Genomic DNA, 22,049 nt, shown 5'->3' with positions numbered 1-22,049 from the left:
AAAGATTTCATTTTCTTTGCATTCATAATCAATGTTCAAGGAAGCAGCAATGAAGAAATAAAATAACATTGCATTGGGCAATTCTGCTGCACAAGAAGTCTTTTTCTTTCACAAGAAGTCTTTAAAACGTTGAAAAGCAAGGGTGTTACTTTGAGGACTAAGGTACACTTGACCTAAGCCATGGTATTTTCAGTCTCTTCATTTGCATATGAAAGTTATGTAATGAATAGGGAAGTCAGGAGAAGAATTGATGCATTTGAACTATGATGCTGACAAAGAATATTGAAAGTACCATGGACTTCCAGTAGAGCATGGAATCAGGTAACAGGCATCAGAAGACTCAAAACAAACATATCGTTGAAAATGAGAGGGGTTGGAATAGAGACCTCAAATCCATCTATCGACAATGGGACATCCCCTCACAGAAGGGTCACAAGGAAGGGATGAGTCAACCAGGGCTCAGTATAGCTCTGATATAGCACACAATATTCCTCTGGTTCCTTGAGGCTTCATCACTCCCCACTATCACGACCCCAGTCCTGCCTTTCACTGCTGGCTAGGCCGGAGCATGTACACTGGTACAGATAAGAGCTCAGGACACACAGAATCCAGGTCAAATAAACCCTCCAGGAACAGACATGGGAGTAGCGATACCAGGAGAGTAGGAACAAGGTGGAGAGAAGAGGGGACGACGAGGAAATTAATCACAATGATGGACACATAACCACACACACCTGTAAGGGGAGGAACACCAGAAACCATGGGGGAAGGAAGAGAGCGATCAGAGTAAGATATGAAAGTAATAATAATTTATAATTAATTAAGGGGTCATGAGGGGGAGGGGGAAGGACAGAAAGAAGAGGAACTGATACTAAGGGTTCAAATAGAAAGTAAATGTTTAGAAAATAATGATGGCAACATATGTACAAATATGCTTGATATAAGTGATATATGGATTGTTATGAGGGCTGTAAGAGCCCCCAATAAAATGATCTTTAAAAAAGTGATCTCTAATATATATATATATATATATATATATATATATATATATATATCACAGAAAGTCTCTAGAATTTTTTTTAAAAAGCAAGTAAGTCTGTCATGGAAGAAGTGCAATCGGGTTGCCCCCTAAAAGTGAGTCTATTGAATATATATATATATATATATATATATATATATATATATATATAGTGATCAATTTAAAAACTGTGATTTGGGTGAAAGTTTTAGAACAAACATTGCACAATTTAGTTTTCCATTTCACAATGAATACACTTGTGTGTGTGTAACTGATTGCAATTCCCACAATGTAATAGCCACTCTTGCCACTTTATTCCTGTCGTTATCATTTCCTTTCTTTCTTCTCTGCTCTCCCTTTTGGATTGTCTTAGTTTATGCCTGGGCAAATGATGCCCTTTTGATTTTTGCATGATTAACTCTTCTAAGAAGTGTGTATTTCCCTGGTATGATTGTTCACTGTACAGGCAACTCTATCATGCTGCAAGGTCAGCCACAGGGATAAGACACCCTTCAGGCCTAGAAATGGACTCATGTCTGTGGCTCGACTATCACCTGAAGGACAGAGAGGCCTAGAAAGTGATCACTAGCACCATGGAGGTATGTACTTCTTACAATAATGAACCATATAAATATCAAAAGAGTAGGATAAAGCTCAGGAGTTCCACCAGTCTTCATTAGACTCCTCAGCTTGCTCTTTTTCATAATTTTGAGACTTTTGTTCCACATTTTTCTCCCACTCTACCAGGACCTTCCACGGGGACCCCTTTCAGAGCAGGTCGGTAGTGGTAAGCAGACACCTTCTAGTTCTTCTGGTCTCAGGGTTGTGGAGACTGGCGTATCTTTGGTTTTTTACACACTTCTTTGCTTCGAGTGGAGAGAGACCAATAATTGCATCTTAGATGGCTGGTCACAAGCCTTTTTAGACCTCAGCCCTTACTCACCAAACAGGGCATACAACATTGTCACTGTGGACTACATTGTGCCAATTGACCCTAGTGTCCCCAAAGATTATGGTACTAAGCCTCTAGGGCCACTATTTAGTTGTGAACAAAGGGGTACCAATGTGCATTGCTTAAGAACTACCTTAAAAAAGAATACCTCACGCTGACTGGGGTCACTCTTTCCAGAAGGGGGAAAGGGAAGATGACCATCCACTTAATGCCATACAACATTGAGACATTCCACAGGAATGAGAGGAGAACCTTACTGGAACATAAAGCCCAGGGAGGGGAGCATCTACATTTCAGAGGAAGCGCTGATATTTCTGAGTGGGTATGGTGCATAAATGGGGAGGAGCAATCTCACATCAGGAAGCGATGCTAAACAAACCGGTTCTGTGTTTCTGGATAGACATTTTGAATAAGTTTCTACCCAACTCTCAGTGAGCCAAGCCATGGACTAAGCACTACAATGACCTTAGACACTGGCTTCCCAAGGAATATGACATCACCCGAGGGCCACAGCAAAAGAATTCCAGGTGGAAGCCTGAATGAATGAACTGGTCCCTACTTCAAAACTACCTGTAGCCCTTGCACTTAGGATGGAAACTCCCTGATGGGAAAGAAACAAATGATGGCCACCCCCAAACTGTGGAAATGGCAGTCCTTGGACATTGGATGGGACCCCTTGCTTAGTGGACATCCACTGAATAGGGGACCCAGCACCACTGTTTTTTCGTAGCTCAATGTTCCCCTTGCACTAATATGACAGGTATTAACCTGCCCTTGTAAGGAATATTACAGGAAAGTTTCTCTAGCAGCAAACCCCATGCTCATTGTAAACAGAGCTCAATCAATTAAGAAATCAATTTATGCAAGGGGCCAACTCATAGACTGTAGCTCCAATTGCATTATACTGGCATAAATTCACAAACTCAACAGTACTGTAAACACTATGACATTGGATAAATTATTAGTGTTACCAATGCAATAGCCTTATGCCCCAGAGGGATGATTGACAACATTTTTCCTCTTTGTTTCTTTTTGTGCTTTTGTTTGTTTATTTTTGATGTTGTTCTTGTTGGATTTTGTATGGATCATAATAAGACCTCTGGAGTAAACCAGGCTCCTTCATAACCATGGATATGCAGATGGATTCTGGACTCCACTTAATTCAAGCCCCAATCCAAGGACAGTTAGTTCTTGTAACACAGTCCTGCTCGATATTTGCCTTCATGAAGAGATTGCTGACTTTAAGGATGCTACAGCAAATTGTGGCGAGGAAAGCAGATGGAGCTTGGCCATCAATTGAAATAGTGCCTGGGGTCTTAAAGGTTTGTATTCAAACAAGCAGCCATCTAAATGAGACATCAACTATATCTACATCGAAGAAGCACACCAGCTTGTGTGATCCAAATATGATTAATGGAAAAGTAGCAAAGCTTAAATTGTGAACACCCAATTTGTAGAAGGCTATGGAGGACAGTGTGGGCCTGAAATCCATCTGCACAGTATCTAGTCAGATTAAAGTCTGGCAGATCTTGACTAGCCAAAGGCAAGGGACTCGAACAACTTTACTATCAGACAGAGATTATTGGAAACTTGATTATGATGGATCAAGCCATGGTATAATATAATACTTGGTTAGTTGACTTCCCTCTTGACCCAATCTGAATTTTCTCTAGGCTCAAATATTTCTCACTTATTCCATGACAGAAATTTCTTCTTTTGTTGGTAGACTCTTCTTTCTTACTCTTTATTTTATTTATATCTTTATATTGTTATTTTCTCCTTTTTGTTTCATTTCAGCTTTGTTTTTATTGATTCCGTTAGGTTTCCCAGATTTTAAACCACAGAAGGCGGGTATGAATAGAGAAAATCACTGATGCAATGGTTTAACAGGGAGGGCAGGGAGGGTGAGGGGATTTAGGGAGCAAAAATGAATGCGGAAGGTGGGAGGGAGCACTAGAATTGTGATTATGTGTATACAACTCTTTTTAAAAGTGACTTATCTATGAAAGTGTCTGATATGTGAATTTTATGTCAATAAAGCTACTAAAATTAAGAAATGAAATCAAAGTTGACCAATGGTTATGAAGGGTGAAGAAGGAAGAGTATTTGCTTAGGGGACATTGAGTTTATGATAGTGGTGGTAGAACAATTTGGAAAAGGATATCAATAACGGTTGGACAGCACGAAGAGTATAATCAATGGCACTGAGCTATACGTGTAGACATTGTTGAATTGGAGAATGTTTCATTGTGTATATTTTTGCCACAGTTAATAATAATAATAATTACATGAATTAACAATGAGTACAAGGAAGAAGAGAATGTTCTAAATTTGTGGTAATGATTGTATAACTCTTCTTAGTATGACGGAACTATTGAGTTGTATGTTATGTGGAAGAAATGCCAATAAAAGTGCTAAAAATATTTGGTTGTGACTAAGAAGTTTTCATAATTTTGTCCCTTGCATGGTCTACTAGATTCATGGGTATATCTGCAGTACATATAAATACATATATAGAGATGTCCTCTGTCAAACCTATTTTTATAGTTCTGAGTGTAGTCACATTTGCCTTCTTGTCCCTGTTCAGTTTGCCTAGCTATGTATTCACTCACAGTATGTAAAATATTAGTATTAAAAATATATAAAAATTTAAAAAATACTGTTATATTTATGTGGCAGATTTTGAGCATGTAATAGAGTTTGCTTTGATGTCTTTAACTTTTATGATCCTTTCAGTCTCTTCCTTTGCCTTGATCATTTTGTGCGGGTGTCCCCCTTACTACGCATTGCCTTTCCTTTCATCCACACTGATACATATGTTGGGGCTGTTGGGAAAGCATTGGCTTGATAACCTAAAACTCAAAGGTTCAAACCTCTAGCCGCCATTGGGAGAAAGATGAGGAAATCTGCTCCTGTAAAGATTCACAACTTCAAAAATCCTATGTAGGCTTGCTATGTGTCAGAATGGATTCCGTAGCAGTGGGTTTAGGTTTAACCTCTAGGTAGTGATTCGGATATCTTCCTTGGATCTCCCAGTCCTTATAACTGTCAAACAATGATCCTTGTGTGCATAAATCTTTTCTTGGCTTTCTACAGTAGCGGTCTCATATAATATTTGCCAGAAATTCAAACCAGATTCAGAAGAGGATGTGGCACAGGGATATCGTTGCAGATGCCAGCTGGATCTTGGCTGAAAACAGAGAAGACCAGAAAGATGTTACTTGTATTTTATTGACTATGCGAAAGCATTCATCTGGGCAGAACATGACTAACTGTGGATAACACTGAGAAGAATAGGAATTCCAGACACCTCCTTGTACTGAAGGTGAAAGCTGTACATGGATGGACCAAGAGACAGTCATTTGAACAGAACAAGGGACTTCTGCATGGTTTAAAATTAGAAAAGGTTTTTGTAAAGAATTTATATTGTCACTGTACTTAATCAGTCTGTTTGCTGACCACATAATTAGAGAAGCTCAACAATATGGACAAGAACATGGCATCATAATTGGAGGAAGACTAATTACCAACCTGTGATATGTAAATGGCACAACCTGGCGTGCTGAAGGCTAGAACTGGAAGTACCTGGTAATGAAAATCGGACTGCTGCTTTCTGTATGGATTGCAATTCAATGTAAAGAAAACCCAAATCCTCACAACTGGCTCAAGAAACAACATGAAAAGAGAAAAGATTTAAGTGGTCTAAGATTTTTTTTGCTGGAATCCACAATTAACGCTCATGGGTGCAACAGTTAATAATTCGAACTACATATGTATTGGGTAAATCTGCTGCACACGATCTCTTTAAAGTAAGGATGTCACTAGGACCACTGAGGTGGGACTGACTCAGCTATGGTTATTTTCAATTGCTTCATATGCATGTGAAAGTTGGACAATAAACAAGGAAGACTGAAGAAGAATTGGTGCATTTGAATGATGGTGTTGGTGAAGAATATTGAAAGTGCCGTGGAGTGCCAGAAGAACAAATCTGTCTGGGCGGAAATACAGTCTAAATGCTCCTTAGAAGCAAAAATGGTGAGACTTCATCTAACATACTTTGGGGGATGTTATTAGGAGAGAAAGCCTCCTGGCAAAGGTTATCATGTTTGATAAAGTAGAGGGTCAACAAAAAAGAGGAAGATTCTCAACAAGATAAATTGACACAACGGGTGCAACAATGAACTCAAACATAACAATTGTAAGAATGATGCCGGGCCAGGCAGTGTTTAGTTCTGTTGTACATAGTGTCACTAAGATTGGAGCCAACTCATTGACACCTAACAAGAACACCCGTTTCAATCAGCATAATGTCCTCTGGGCCCACTAATGCTTTGAGGTGTTTACTAGCCACCTTTAGGGAAATGAAATTGCTTAAAAATGACTCTTCTATCAAACCCTCTAAGGAACCCTGGTAGCATAGTGCATTAGGGTTTCGGTTGCTAACCCAAAGGTCATCCATTTGAATCCATTATCGATGATATGGGAGAACGATGAGGCTCTCTGTATTTGCAGCCTTAGAAGCCCACAGGGACAATTCTACTCTGTTCATGAGGTTACTGTGAGTCAGAATTGCGCTGCTAAGAAGTGAATTTGCTTTGTTTGCTTTTGATCCCTCGCTCTATAATTCTCACCAAATGATTGAGGGTTAGTTAGGTGCTGTAGTTAGGTGCCCTTGAGATGGTTCCAACCCACAGAGATTCTATGCACAACAGCAAGAACCACTGCCGGGTCCTGAGCCATCTGCACAACTGTTCCTGTTTTAGCTCATTGTTACAGTTACTATGTCAATTCATCTTGTCCAGGGTCTTCCTTTTTCTCTGCCCCTCTACATTACCAAGCATGATGTCCTTGCCTAGGAATTGGTCTCTCCTGACAACATGTCCAAATTATGTAAGATGAAGTCTCGCCATCCTTGCCTCTACTGAACATTCTGGCTGTACCTCTTCCAAGAAAGATTCATTTGTCCTTTTGGCAGTCCATGATTGAGTGGGACCACACAAATAAGTTGTAAAGAACTCCAACTCGGGGGTTGGTCCATTTTGCCAGTTCTCTGGCTCTAAGAGAGCCATCTTGAAAGCAAGAACAGAGAGGATCCCAGGACCATGGAGAAAAAGCAGCCACCAGGGGAGTATGACCAAGATCCCTGTCGGAAGTGGCAGAGGCTACAGCATGAAGACCATGAGAAAGAGCAGAGGAACGTTGCAGAGCCTACGAAGCAGAGCGGCAGGTGGGCTTCCTGACCCACAGAGACAAAGGCTAAGGAACCAGGCGGCTGAAAAGCGGAGGACCAGAGAGAGGTCTGACTGCTGCCTGCGAAGAGCTCCTGCTGGGAGTCAAAGATTCATTCTTAATATGTTCTGATCCTGGTTGTGGTAACTTGCTATCTCCCCTCAGAAACTCTCACAATTGCACGTATTGTCTGGGAGTTCTGTGTGACTGTTGCGGTGGCTTATGGAGCCTAGCAAAGAGCAGCGTGCAGGGAGAGGACTGATCGGTGTTAGAACAGGATATAGGAAGGATGGAGGGGGAAGGTATGTCTGACCTCTGCCTTGTGACAAGCAGCCTCGGCCTGCTGCGGAGCCGGAGTCTTCTCCCTGATGAAGCAGAGGAGGTCAGAGGTGGCACCCATGTCATTTCCTCTGGCCTGAATGTTTTCATCGGGGAAGTATCTGTTCATGTCCTATGCCCATTTTTAAATTGGATGATCTCTTTGTTGTTGAAGTCTAAGTGATCAATTTTTTTTATCAAGAGCCACTTTTAGTCATCTACTAATTCTTGGTCACAGATTACACATATTTTTTTCCCTTAAAACATTTGGGGCTAGGAGGTGGAGGGGGAATCACAGAAGAACTAGTAGGATTAGAAATGTTGACAAGTATCAGATAACTGCTCTGGAGTTTAATCAAGGTAGGAACGAAATGGTGGCCGAGGATATCACTCTGTGAGTCCAGCTCACCACTGCTCAACCTCTTTCTCCATAACAAACTCTCCATGAGGCCCCTCAGCATCTGAGGGCAAAAGGGCCAAGTACACAGGGGTCTCTGCCCCTTCTTCTGGGCTTTTGGTGGCATTGGGTCCCGTCATGTCAGTTCTCACCCACGCTGGGCAGCAGGCATTCAGGAGGATCTTGTCGCCTGGCCTCTGTGCACTCAGGTTCCTGGCGTAGATCCTGAACAGCACGGTGACGCTAATCTTTGACACATCATGTGCATGGTGGGGCCAACCCTCCTTCTTGTGCTCCCCTTTCTTTGCGTCTCCTATGAACTTGTTCATGAGGGCCACCAGCTCTTCCTCTGTGATGGTGTCACTGCGGAACTTCTGCTGCAGCTCTGGGCTGCAGGCTTCAGTGCAATGACACGAGCCTCACCGGACACATTGACCACTCTGCCTTGGGGTTTTACGAGAGGCAGTAATTCTGTGCACACGGTCCGGGTATCAAAAAAGTTGGTTTTCAGGGTCACCTCTGCTTGGATATGAAAGGGTGTGGGATCAGCATCTTTGAAGGCGATGGCCGCGTTGTTGACCAAGTCCAGCCCGCCGTACTTGCGGCGCAGGAAGTCCCGCAGGGCACCGATGCTCTGCCGGTCCTCGATGTCCAGCTGGTGGAAGCGTGGGTTCAGGCCCTCCATCTGCAGCTGCTGCACGGCCGCCCGGTCGCGCTCCGCGGTTGTGGGAGGTCATGGTTGCAGGTGGAGCCGGCGGTGAGTGGAAGAGATCTGGAGACCTTGGCAGAGAGCGGAGCCCCTAAGTGATCAATTTTTAAATGATGTGCTCCCAAACGTGGCTACAAAGCATTGCTGAGTGTTTTTCATAAAGCCAGTGTGGACAAAAGTAAATGGTATAAGACTAAGTTGTTAAATATTCAAAGAATTGTGGTTGTTTTCTAAGTTATTCTAGGCCACCATTTCCTTTCAAGGAACTAATCTTTTGTGACTGTACCTACATGTGTTGTTAGAGATAATTTTACTTTTATTTTATGGTTGCCTGTGTTTGTGTTCTAAGGACACATATCAAATCCAAATCCTAATAGAAGCAAAGCTTCGATCTTCCTGACACATTTCCAGCAAATCATGATATGCCTAGCTCAATTGCACATTAAAGCATTCAGTACGCATTTGGAAGCATGAAGGAAACAGGAGTAGCGGATGCCTTACAGTGAAGCTAGGCTTTTAAGAGCAGCACGTGAAAAAAATCTATGGCAAAAGAACAAACCACATGTGCTAGCTCAGCCAGAATTCGGCAGCATCAAATATTTCTGGAAATAAATGGAGCATTGTCTGGGACTTAGAAAAATTTAAAAAGCATTGTTATATAAAGTTTTGTTGGAAAGTCATTTGTATAAGGGGATTTAACGGCAAGACTAAAAGTCAGATATTAAAAACTGAAATAAATCTCATTACATTTGCTACCTGACCCATTCAACAAGATAAAATAAAAACATCTTTGGTTCTACATGCCCAAACTGTGCAAGAATTTGGCAGCATTAAGAGCACTACAAATATATAGCAGATGCCCAAATTTAATTATAGTGGTGTTTCCTAAACCCAGTAAGGAATTCTATACAGCCTGTTTTCCAAGGTTAAATATACATACACACACATATATACATATATATACACAATTGTTGTAGTCTGAACCTTTTCATCTAGCATCTAAGCTTGGAGAGACTTTTATGTAAGTGTGTGAGTGTTAAATTTCTTTTAGATTATTGCTTATAATTTTAGGCTAGAGAGCCCTGAAAGTTAAAAATCTTTTAAAAAACTACTTCAATATGCATGGGTGAAAAGAGAGAGAGGGTTTACACTAATATGATATAGTACGTATTGATAATCATGCACTCAGTAAGTACACTATTAACATTTGTTGATTTGATTTTCACTCAGCATTATAAATCAACACAAACTTAGAAACTTTTTCACCCTAAAAGCAACTTTAATCATTAGAGAAATTTTCAAGATAAAATTAGGTTTTTTTAAAATAATGCCTGAAGACTACAGATTTGTATATGCAATTCTTAGAAATGATAGAAATCAGTGAGTTATTACAGTATGCCTTGCACTGTAAGGATCGGTCACTCAACGATCACACAACGCAAAGTATTTCCTATTTCCCAAAGAAACAATGGCTAAGCAGATCAACGGTTCAAACTTTCTCACTTAGGGCTTTCTAAAAAACCCAAACCTAATGTTTGTTTCTCATTTTCAACACCCACTTATAACCAGAAATTCAAATTGGACTTTCCATTTCAGACACAGGTTGCAAGCTTCTCCTAAACCCACCCTTGGAGATAATCCAAAAATATCTATGTGTTGAGACGTGGGAGGTTTGAAATCTCAGAATCGAAAATAGAAACTACGGGAAGACTTAATGAGAGAGAAATTAGTGTGCACCAGTGTGGGGAAGGCTGAGCAAATAGAATTGGAAACAGAAGGACACAGAGTATCACCTAGGCACCAGCTCAGCCACCAGCAAGAGCATATAACCACAGCTGTATGCCAACACACATGTCATTCTACTTTAACTTCATGGGTTTAATGTTTAGAACCAAGGAAAAAGAGAAACTCCTAGGGTAGAAGTGGGAGAGGCACAACAAATACAAAGCTCATATTATAACCTCAGAGGTTCCCTGCTTGATAATAAGTCCTTCCAGACACACACATATCTATGCAATGTACATCAACATATATACACACATGCACAAATAACTCCATGCCTGAGCTTTTATAATTTCTAATAGAAAACTAAATTCAAAAAGGATACAGATGAGGTGAAGGAATTGTCCAAGAAGGCAACAGAACAGGATAAAGAGATAGAAAATATAAAAGGCTCAATATTGGAAGAGAAACACGGAACCTGCAACATCTGCATAACAGGAACTCCAAAACCAGAAGGGAGAAATTTGGAAACCAATAACACAAAATGTTCCTGAATTCTGGATGTAAGACCTGAAAATGCAAGGGTTCATATAAAGTGTCAACCAAGATAGATAAACTCACATTTAACTATATTGTAGTGAAACTTATGAAAATACCAATTCAAACAAATTAAAAACATCAAAGTAAATCCTAAAAACTTCAAAGGAGAAAAAGCAGGCCACCTTCAAAGGAAAAACCACATATTTTAACAGTAAACTTGGTAACTGCAACAACAACAAAAAAATTTTTTTAAAGGAACAAAGACTAACTATTATTTAGTTGCTACAAACTCATAGTGACCCAATAAGACAGAGTGGAACCACTCCATTGGGCTACCAAGACTACATGTTCACAGGAGTGAATAGACACATCTTTCTCTCAGAAAGTGACTGGTAGGCTTAAACCATTGATCTTGTGGTTAGCAGCCCAATGTTTAACCTGCTGTGTCACCACATCAACAAACAAACAAAAAAACACTGCCATCCCGCCAATTCTGGTTCCTGCTGACCTTACATAGCATTTCCAAGGTTCTGGGAGGAGACGGCCTCATCTTTCATAACACAGCCTGTGGTTAGCAGTCCATTGCTTATTCGGCAGTGCCACCTGAGCTCTTTTTGCCACCGTTGTGCAAATGTTTAATAAATGGTAGCTGTTACTTTTGTAATTTGAGGGGGAAAATGTGTTATTTGAGGGACAAATTTCAAGTGAGAATGCTATCTAATATAGCATGTGCTTTTCAATTTTAGCATAAAAGTTCTCTAGCATGTCTTTAAACAACTATATGGAACATATACATGCATGGTTCAAACTCCTACTGAACTATGATTTTTCCTTTAATGTCAAATCAAAGGTACCATCCAGACATAAAAAGGACTGTTTTGTGTTTAATATATTCCAAAGTATGAATTACTAATCAGCATTTATTGGTGTAAAAATGGTACATGGTTGTTAACGTGATTACACTGAATGGATTTAATCTTCTTTGGAAGCTATTCATGTGTTATACTTCTTATTTTAAGGCAACAGGCTTTTTAACAAGGCATAAAGCACAAAGTGATTTAAGCAAGAAATATAAGCAATATATTACTCTCTAGACTTATGGGATAAAGGTTCAGTAATAGTAATAAGAGAACCTTGAATTTGCATAGTGCTTTTATAATTTCCAAAGAATTTCCACACAACCTCTTTTGAAATGACGCTAAATCGCACATTTTAGTCCCAATAGTGCAAAATCTGACTCCACTTAAAAATGGACTAAAAATATAAATCTTTCATTTTTATACAACAATTTTTTTTTCTAACAAAGACTGCACTTGTGTCACTAAAAGAACCTACCCCAAACCCCAATGATATGACTCTTTTTCTCACCACAAAACTGGGGGCCAAAATAATGTAAGGAATAAGGGGAAAAACTTAGAAGGTAGTTTAAAATATTTAGCAATTTTAGATGTGTAGAAATTATAAATATTTCATAAGTGAGTGAGAAGTTACATTCACCTTTTTTAAAACGTAAAAGATTAATTGAAAAAGATGTCATGTAAAATTTATTTTTTGCCAACCATTTATTAGTATGTTTCTCTCCCTGGCTCACAAACAATACCCTATGTGGGGAGAAAGTGGGTACTGATCACAATGATCTACCTAGAACACCCCCACCCCACGGGGGGACCAACAACAGAAACGTGGATGAAGGGAGACATCGGTCAGTGTAAGACCAAAAAAATAATAATAATTTATAAATTATCAAGGGTTCATGAGGGAGGGAGGGGGGAAAATGAGGAGCTCTTATCAAGGGCTCAAGTAGAAAGAAAAGGTTTAGAAAATGACGATGACAACAAATGTACAAATGTGCTTGACACAATGGATGGATGTATAGATTGTGATAAGAGTTGTACGGGCCCCCAATAAAATGATTTTTTTTTAAATAGCCTAGTTCATAACTTTTGCTGGTATCCTTCTTGCATGCCCAAATAGGCTACATTTGCTTGTCATTTAATGTTTTCTACTCTAGGACCTAGTCCAATCCACACTCCACCACGGAAAGGGAGTAGGAGTGGACAATGTTTACTTCCATTGTATGTCGCATCACCATGATGAGTCAGGCGGACTCAACAGCGGCAACTCTCAGACCACGTCTGGTCTCCTACTACTCCCCTCCCCTTCAGTTCATGAACACAGTTGTGATTTCTCTCGCTCCCCTGCTGTCATTTCCTTTGCTGGCAATTTCCCATAAAATTTTAACCCTACCCTCTTTTGTGGAGGCAGAGGGGAAACTTCTTTAGCGCCCATGGTTCCAGGGGGTCAGAAATGTAGACAGACAAGTAGGAAAATGTGTTCTCTGCTCCACAAAGTCAGGAGCTTCAGCTGGGAAGACTTGAAAGACTGGGGTGATTGGATGGCTGGGGGCTGGAAATGTCCAGAGGTGGCTTTACTCACTGGCAATTTCACTTATGTCTGGCACCTGGGCTGGGGTCACTAGAAAGCTCAGCTCAAATGGGACTGTTGACAGGATCACTTATACAGTGGACTCCCCATGTGGCCTCAGCTTTTCACAGCATGGTGTCCACGGGGTTCCAAAAGCAAGTGTCTCAGGGAATGAGTGCTATGCATTCTTTAAAGCACCTTTCAAAGGCATCTCTCCTGTATGAAGCCTTTCCCTGTTTCCCCAACCAGATGGATTTGCTCTCTTTTTAACTTGTATAATGGTTATCTTGGTGGCCTCATTTATTTATTATAAATCATTTATGGGAGGCTCTTACAGCTCTAATAACAGTCGATACATAAATTTTATCAAGCATTTGTACATATGCTGCCGTCATCATTTCCAAAACATTTTCTTTCTACTTGAGCCCTTGGTATCAGCTCCTCCTTTTGGTGCCCTCATTTAAACAGGTTTTTCCTCATCGTGCCTTGGGGTTTTTTTTTGTTTTAAAACATTTTATTAGTGCTCTGGTCAGGGACTGACCACATAGATGATGATTTCAGGAGTCATTTTTAAAAAACATTTTATTAGGGACTCATACAACTCTGATCACAATCCATACATACATCAATTGTATAAAGCACATCTGTACATTCTTTGCCCTCATCAATTTCAAAGTTTTTGCTCTCCACGTAAGCCCTTTGCATCAGGTCCTCTTTTTCCCCCCTCCATCTCCTCTCCCCCCTCCCTCACGAGCCCTTGATAATTTATAGATTATTATTTTGTCATATCTTGCTCTGTCCCAAGTCTCCCTTCACCCCCTTTTCTGTTGTCCATCCCCCAGGGAGGAGGTCACATGTAGATCCTTGTAATAGGTTCCCTCTTTCCAACCCCCTCTCCCTCTACCCTCCCGGTATCACCCCTCACACCCCTGGTTCTGGAAGTATCATCCACCCTGGATTCCCTGTGCCTCCAGCTCCTCTCTGCACCAGTGTACATCCTCTGCTCTATCCAGACTTGCAAGGTAGAATTTGGATCATGGTAGTGGGGGGGGTGCATTTAGAAACTGGAGGAAAGCTGTATTCTTCATCGGCGCTGTATCGCACCCTGACTGACTCATCTCCTCCCCTAGACCCCTCTGCGAGGGGATCTCCAGTGTGTGCCTTGGTTTTATAGGCAATGCTAAATTTATATGATGTTCTTGTATTAGACTATGAACACCTTGAGGGCAGGAACTTGGTTTTACTTAAACTATATATAGTTTAAAGCAATTAAGAAGGGGTCCGTCTAGTAAATTGTACATGTTCAATAAATATCTAGTGAATCAAGAAGAAAAAAAGTTTCCTAATCCTTCTGATAAGGAATACTCAGTCGAAAGCAAAAAAGGAAAAAAAAGCAATAGTTTCACTTGAAACATACATGTGCTTGGACGTATGTTTTGGTCCAATCATAATAATCAAACAAAAAAATATCATTAGGCAGTTGGCAGCGAGGAATTGTGTAACCACTGTGAGGTGGTTATTTCCAATCAACCATGCATCCATGGATGGTTTGTGAACCATGGTTAATTTAATATCCACACATGCTTATTAGAAGTATTCAGGCTCTTGCTATAATCAACTTGTTTATATATTTACAAGTAATGACTTTCTGGTTATTTCCATTAAGAAACCCTTCATTCATCAGGATTCTGTTTACTATTATAATCCCTTCCAATGGGCAAACTAGTATTTATTGCAGTTGTACGAAGAGCAGGTTGACAAATTGCCATAGGCATCCATGAAAAGGTTTTGCTATTAACCTGTTAATGGAAGAATTGAATCAGATAAGGATTCTGGAGGAGGATTCTCCAGTAGATATGAAATTATGCTGAGTTGCACATCGCCCAAGACCCACTAGTGGCGATTTTTGGTACATATACTATAACACTTACCCATGTAAATGAACATGATATTAACGGCAGCATTGGTTAAAAGAATATACATTTGGAAAAAACATATTTGTGATCAGTTCTGTAATGATACAATGGACTGCTACAGAGTTGTTAAAATGAAGAAAATCTGTATATAATACAGATACATAACCATGATATACTGTTAATCAAAGTAAGTTGAAGAGCAACATGTATATTGTGCTCTTTTTTCATATTAAAATCAGAAAACACCTACATGAGCTCATGATGTTGTTAGGTGCCATAGAATCAATTCTGACTCATAGCAACCCAATGACCAACAGAAGAAAGCCTTTCCCTGTCCTGCCCCAGCCTCACAACCATTGCTTCCTTGAACCCATTGTTGCAGCCATTTTGTCAATCCATCTTGTTGAATATCTTCCTCTTTTTCAATGACCCTTCAGTTACCAAGCACAATGTCCTTCTCCAGGGATGGGCCCCTGTTGATAACATGTTAAAGTACTTGAGATAAAGTCTCACCATCCTTGCTTCCAAGGAGCATTCTGGTGGTACATCTCCTAAGCCAGATATATCTGTGCTGTCCAGGATACAGTCAGTATTCTTGGCCAGCACACAAATTCAAAGGCATCAATTCTTCAGTCTTTCTTATTCATTGTCCATCTTTCACATGCATATGAAGCAATAAAAAGCACTATGGCTTGGGTCAGGCACATCTTAGTCCTCAAAGGGATTTTTAAATTTATAATGTTTTTCATTTATCTTTTGCAGCAGATTTGACCACTGCAAAATGTCCTTTGATTTCTTGACTGCTGTTTTCAAAAGCATGGCTTATGAAGCCAAGTCAAATGAAATTTTTGACAAATTTAGTGTTTTCCCCATGTTTCATAATGCTGCTTAGTGTTTTTTGTTTTCCTTATGTTGAAGGGTAATAAGATAGTCTTTGATCTTCATCAGAAAGTACGTAAGTTCTCTTCAGACACATCTATCTGCATATTGTAGGTTATAATGAGCCTTCATACCATCCTCATGGCTTCCAGTTTGAGAAGCCGTGGTGGCAGAGTGGGTTACATGTTGGGCTGTTAAACTGACTCTCCTCAAAATGACTTGAAATCCCTAGGGAGCCATTCTACTCAGTCCTACTGTCAGAATCGGCTCCATGACCGTTGTTCAGGTTTCATCATTTAGTTTCTCGGACTTGCTCTACATGCAGTTCGAATAAGTATGGCGAAAGGATACAACTCCTTTCCTGAGTTTCAACATGCACTATCCCTTCTTTGTTTGAACCACCACCAAATTTTCACTCCCCCTCACATTCAGTACCATGGAATGAATTCGGACGCACAGCCACCCTGTATGGCAGATTAGAACTGCCCCAAAGTGTCTCTGTAAATCTTCATGGGAGGAGAAAGTCTCATCTTCCTCCAGCATAGTGACCAGTAGTTTCGAACTACTGACCTTGTGGTAGCAGTCCAGCACGTAGTCCAATGTTCAATAATCTCTGTGTTCTGTTTGATCACTCTTTGTTGAAATGGGCACAAATACAAATGGTAGATATGTGCATTTAAGTTAGAGAAATCTAGCCAGGAACAGTTGTAGTGCTTTGAGAGGGGAGGAAGTAAGAGAGTAGTTCAGATACCCCAAAACATGCTGTCACCTTACTCAAAAATGGAATTCTAATACCAAGAAGTTCCTTCAGGTTTTTCCCAGTGCGTCTTTTTGCTGGGGCGGGAGGGCGGGGCGGAGTGGGGGGGCAGGGTTTGTTGCTTGCTTTCTTTCTTTTGGATCCTCCGTTTTTCTGTCAATCTGTCTGGTGTAGATCTCTGACTGACCACATTCCAGTCTGTCAGCCAAACCTGCCAATTCCATTTCCCTTTCTCTCTTGCAGTTTTCTTCCTTTCTTTTCAATTCCACTTTCTCTCCCCAGTAGTCCAAGTCCTTGTTTCCTTGTCCCTTGAGCATTTCTGTTGCCTTCTAGCAATCTCGCAGCCAACAGTTTTTCTCCCGAGCCTGCAACTGCCCCCCACCCTGTGTTTGCCAGGCTACCAGAAGGGTCTTCCACATCCCCAGGTCTGTGCACCCCGTCTTCGGAGCTTTTCACTCGGTGTGTAACCCACACTCCAACTCGTACAACAGCCTTCCGCAGCCTGGCCCAGCTTTCCTGATCCCAGAGTGAGGAGCCTCCTGTAGCCGGCAGGCTTCTTATAAGGAAAGCACCTCTTATCGGTCTAGCTTTGTGAATCACTTGGGTTTTTTTTGTTTTTTTTTTTAATGGTGGCCAACCTTCCTCAGGAAACTCTTGTAGTCCCCACTTGTCACTTTTGATAAACCTTCTTTTACTGTGAAGTCTGTAAGTCCCTCAGCCGTGTGTGGAAGCTCTCCAAGAGGGGAAGCCATGCCCGTTGCACTGATTGATTGATTAGGTTAACGCGAATTTCCTTAGGCTTTCCCAGTCAAGGGACAAAATAGATCTATACTTCCCTGACTTGTGTCCTTATCAGCTAATGTAAGACCTTAGGCCCTGACGAAGTGTCCCTCGGGTATTGCTGAGCGTTTCCAACTGGTTCAAGTTGTCTACCATCTGGCAGAAACCGTTTCTTTCCTCATTTTCTGCTCATGTCCACTGCAGGGGCACCAGGGACCCCCCACTCTGTGCCACTGCTGTGTCTGCTGGATATCATCGTGTTCACTAGACACTGACCTCCTGTAGACACTACAATTATATTTCTTTGTGCTTTCCACACTGCTGTGAACCTAACAGTCTTTTACAGACATTAGTTGTTGAATGAAGGATGGCATTCACTAGGACATGCTTTGAATTGCTTTCCTGGTGGTGGAGATAAGTCCCACTGATTTATCCTCACGCTCTCTCCAATCACCCACGGCACCAACAACAGACAGTTGTCAAGTGGTTATGCAGCAGGGCTGCAGCCCCCTCTCTTAAGCGGTGGAACGGAGTAATCCTACCTGCCAGGGTTGCCAGGCCAAATCAGCGTGCCCTGCTCTGACGCGTTTTGATCCTCATTTGGAAACTTTCTATCTCTGGGTCTTCAAAGTTCAAATCCAAGGAGGAGCTGCTCTCAGATTTCAAGAAAGTTCAGCTCACACCTAAAACAAAGGTGCTTTGTGCCCATCTGTTAGGTCAAGAGAGAGCTCCCTACTACGGTTCTCACAGGGAGAAAACTGAGGAAGTAAAACAATCAGAGAAACACTTCTCCCTGGTGAGGAGTGAGGCATGGAAGTGCACCTAGGGGTACATGGACAAATGCGCTGCGGACCAAAGCGTGGTGGAAGGATGATCAGAAGACACTTTATGAGTGTTTGTTTCTTAGACCAGGCAGTGCTTAACAATATTACCATTCAAATGGTCCTCCTGAGGCTTTGAAGTTAACAGACCTTGGGGAAAGAGACCTGTTCACACTTGGGGTTGCAATCCACTGGACCCAAGGTCAAGTAAACCTGGTGGTGTGAAAGACTCGTTAGTAGAAGCTCAAAAGGTAGGAAATCTATCTGAGCCCTTCTAAAATACCCGAAAGAATATGGAAATACTCTATCCTTATAAATAACAAAGGGTAATTCTGCATGTAAATTAGGTTAGTAACTTCCCAAGATATCTCATGATGGGTGTGACATGTTTTTTAAAAAATGCTGCTTGTCTGAAATGCATATCTAAAAGGCAAGAAGGTGTCAACTTTTCCCAAACTCAATTCTCATATAAACATTTCTGGCATTTCTATTATGTGCTCCAATACATGGGTCTCACCCAAGGAAACTACCATAAATAATTCTGTATTCATACAAAGGAGAAATCTTGAGTGATTCTTTACTTAACAAAAGGATCTTCAACTCCTGGAGAGCATGTAATATGAGATGTGATTTACACAAATGTATGTTCTCATCACTTTTCTTCTTCTCTCTCTAGTAAGAAAAAAACCTACTTTTCTATTCTTTTCAAAGTATCAAAGTCATGCTCATCTTTGAAGAGCATTGAGGTTGTGTGACAGTTTCTGCTACTCCAGCCTTTCCCATCCTCTCCTCCTTTGGTTCTGGCTGCCTTGTGAAGGAGGTAGTCAGGGCAAAAATTCCCACCTCTTTTTAATTTTGTTTCATCTTTACATTAAAAAAAAAAAACCCTATACTCATTATCAACATGAGTCAGAGTCTAGCAGAGCAATCTCTCTTGCCTGTACCCATCAAGTTGCACATGGTTTTTCCACCATCAGAGAGATGTTCTAACTTTTCTTACTACTCCCTAAGGAACACAGGAGGGGAGGGCCGCTGGTGTCATGTGTTACCAGTTGGCCTGCTAACTGCAGGTTGGTGATTCAAAAGGAGGAGAAAGAAGAGACTCTCTGCTCCCATAAAGAGTGGAGACGAATGGACGCCGTTGGATCATGGTGCTGCTGAAGACTATGGAAAAGGCCCTTGCACTGCCAAAAGAATGAACAAACCTGTCTTGGAAGAAATGCGGCCAGAATACTCCTTAGAGGCAAGGATGGGGTGACTTTAGTCTCACACACTGTGAATACGTTGTTAGGAGAGACCAGTCCCTGGAGCAGGACATCATGCTTGGGAAAGTTGAGGGTCCGAGACAAAGAGAAAGCCCCTCAAAGAGATGGACTGACACAAGAGCTGCCGCAATGGGATTAAGGATAAGCACGATGGTGAGGATGAAGCAGGCCAGGGCTGTGCTTCCTTCTGTTGTGCAGAGGGCCACTATGGGTTGGAATGGACTTGACGGCACATAATAACCAAGATGTACAGCCCTGGAACCCCAAACGGGGCAGTTCTCCTCTGTCCTAATAGGGTCACTATGAGTCTGAATCAAATTGATAGCAGTGAGTTCGGTTTAGTTTTGGAAGAAGCAGAGGTCATGTTTTTAGCCCAGAGACCCAAAACCAAACCCACAGGCATCAGATCAGGTTCATTCAGACGCATAACGACCCTATTGGACAGAGCAGAATTACCCCTTTTGGTTTCTGAGGTGGTAATCTTCCGGGAAGCAGGCAGCTTCCGTTTCTCAAGAAGACTAGGTGGTGCTCACCTTGCGGTTAGCAGGCCGGCTTCATCATCCACCAGGGTTCCTTAAACAAACACAACAGGCGTGGATCCCAAACCGGCCTGTGCATTGGAATCACCAAGGAGTCTGCTAGAAATAGGATTCCAAAAGCTTATTGCAGGCCTACTGGCTCAATCTCTGTTAATAGGAACCTTGTGGTAGTCCGTTGCCATGGAGTCAATGCTGACTTACAGCGACCCCATGTGGTGCAGAATAGAAATGCTCCATAGGGCTTTCAGGACAATGATCTCTCAAAAGCAGTTTGCCAGGCTTGTCTTCTGAGGCACCGGTAGGTGGATTTGAACTGCCAACCTTTTGGCTAATAGTCAAATGCTTAAATGTTTATGCCATGCAGGGACTCCAGGAGAGAACTGAAATGTTTACTTCAAATGATACTCCTGTACCTACCTCAACAAGAGGATCCTTCTTTCTCTAATTCTGCATAACGCTGCAGGTTAGGCTGTGAATCTATTAAGAAGGTTTGTACATTCATCACCACAATCAACTTTGGAACATTTATTCTCTCTTGTAGCCACTGCTGTGGACTTCACGTTCTCCCCAACCTCTCCTTCTGTGCCCCCCAATACTTATTAATCCTGTTGCTGTCTTGGTGGAGCCACCCAGCCTGACTTCTCTATACAGAAAAATCCCTAACTTTGGCATAGTATCTGCTCTGCTCCTTCTCCAACTAGGGAACTTCAGTTTTCAGTTCAAGGGAGTCTTTCAGTCCCTTAGCTCTGCTACAGTGAGTTTAGGGTAAAAACTCCAGTTCACTTTGTGAGCGTCCGTCAGGTCCTTAGGGTGAGGTCTATGAAGGGTCTATGTGTACCTTGAAAGGCTAGAGTCTAATGTCCCAGTGTCGCACGCCAGGTCTCGCCAGCAAGAAAAGAGGCGCCACAACAGGATTCTTCCACAGGCGTTTAATGTGGGTTCGATTGCAAATGTGGAAAAAGACCCCGAAGCCCCAAACTACTGCTGCTTATATATGCTCTATGGGGACGTGCTGTGCCTTGATTGGTGCATTTGCCAAAACCTCATACATTGATTGGTGCATTCGCCAGAACCTTCGTTTGCATACTCCAGGGTGGAGTTATGACTACGTCATCTCAGCAGCACGCATGCGCTAAGTGGTTGTTTACCACTTAGTTGGGCCACCGCCCTGACTGCCCGGCGCCATCTTGTAATGGCGGCGAGAGCTACGGCTTCCCACATCGCGAGAGCTGTGGCTTCCCACATCTCGCGAGAGCTGCAGCTTCCCACTTCCCAGTTGCCTATAGCATGGTGCCAAGGTCATTAGGAGTTGGGAGAAACTAAGTCAGGAATGCCTCGTTGGGAACATAATGTTCACTTGGAGTGTATAAGTAACATTGAGGATTTTTCTCACTGGCTGGTTGTCCTCTCCCCTCTGTTTACTCACCATCAGAAGTGTAATCGCCTTCGCTGATGTAGACATGTCCTCCCCTACTCTTGATCACAGTTGCCAGTGAGGCTGACTAATTACCCTTGTAGGAGTGTCTATAGATTTGGGATGACTGTAGAACTCTGCCATATGGCAGCAATTGTTCTCCAATGGTCACTGTGGCACAGTTCACAGTAGCAGGAAAGAGAAAATAGCCCAAGTACCCATCAGGTGACCAATGGATAAAGGAACTCTGGTACATACACCCAAGGGAATACTTTGTAGCCGGAAAAAATAGCTATGAAATCACGAAATACCTCATAACATAAATGGAAGTGGAAACTGTTATGCTGCGTGGAGTTAGTCAATCGCCAA

General features: G+C 41.8%; 1 pseudogene; it reads right to left on the bottom strand.

The window, feature by feature from the left end:
- Nucleotides 1-7,922: 7,922 nt before the first annotated feature.
- Nucleotides 7,923-17,613, bottom strand: LOC142433803 (carbonyl reductase [NADPH] 1 pseudogene; annotated as a pseudogene).
- Between the last annotated feature and the right edge of the window lie 4,436 nt (nt 17,614-22,049).

The sequence above is a fragment of the Tenrec ecaudatus genome, chromosome X (genome assembly GCF_050624435.1).
Source record: "Tenrec ecaudatus isolate mTenEca1 chromosome X, mTenEca1.hap1, whole genome shotgun sequence".
Taxonomy (NCBI): Eukaryota; Metazoa; Chordata; class Mammalia; order Afrosoricida; family Tenrecidae; genus Tenrec; species Tenrec ecaudatus.
This window is presented reverse-complemented; position numbering and strand designations above follow the sequence as displayed.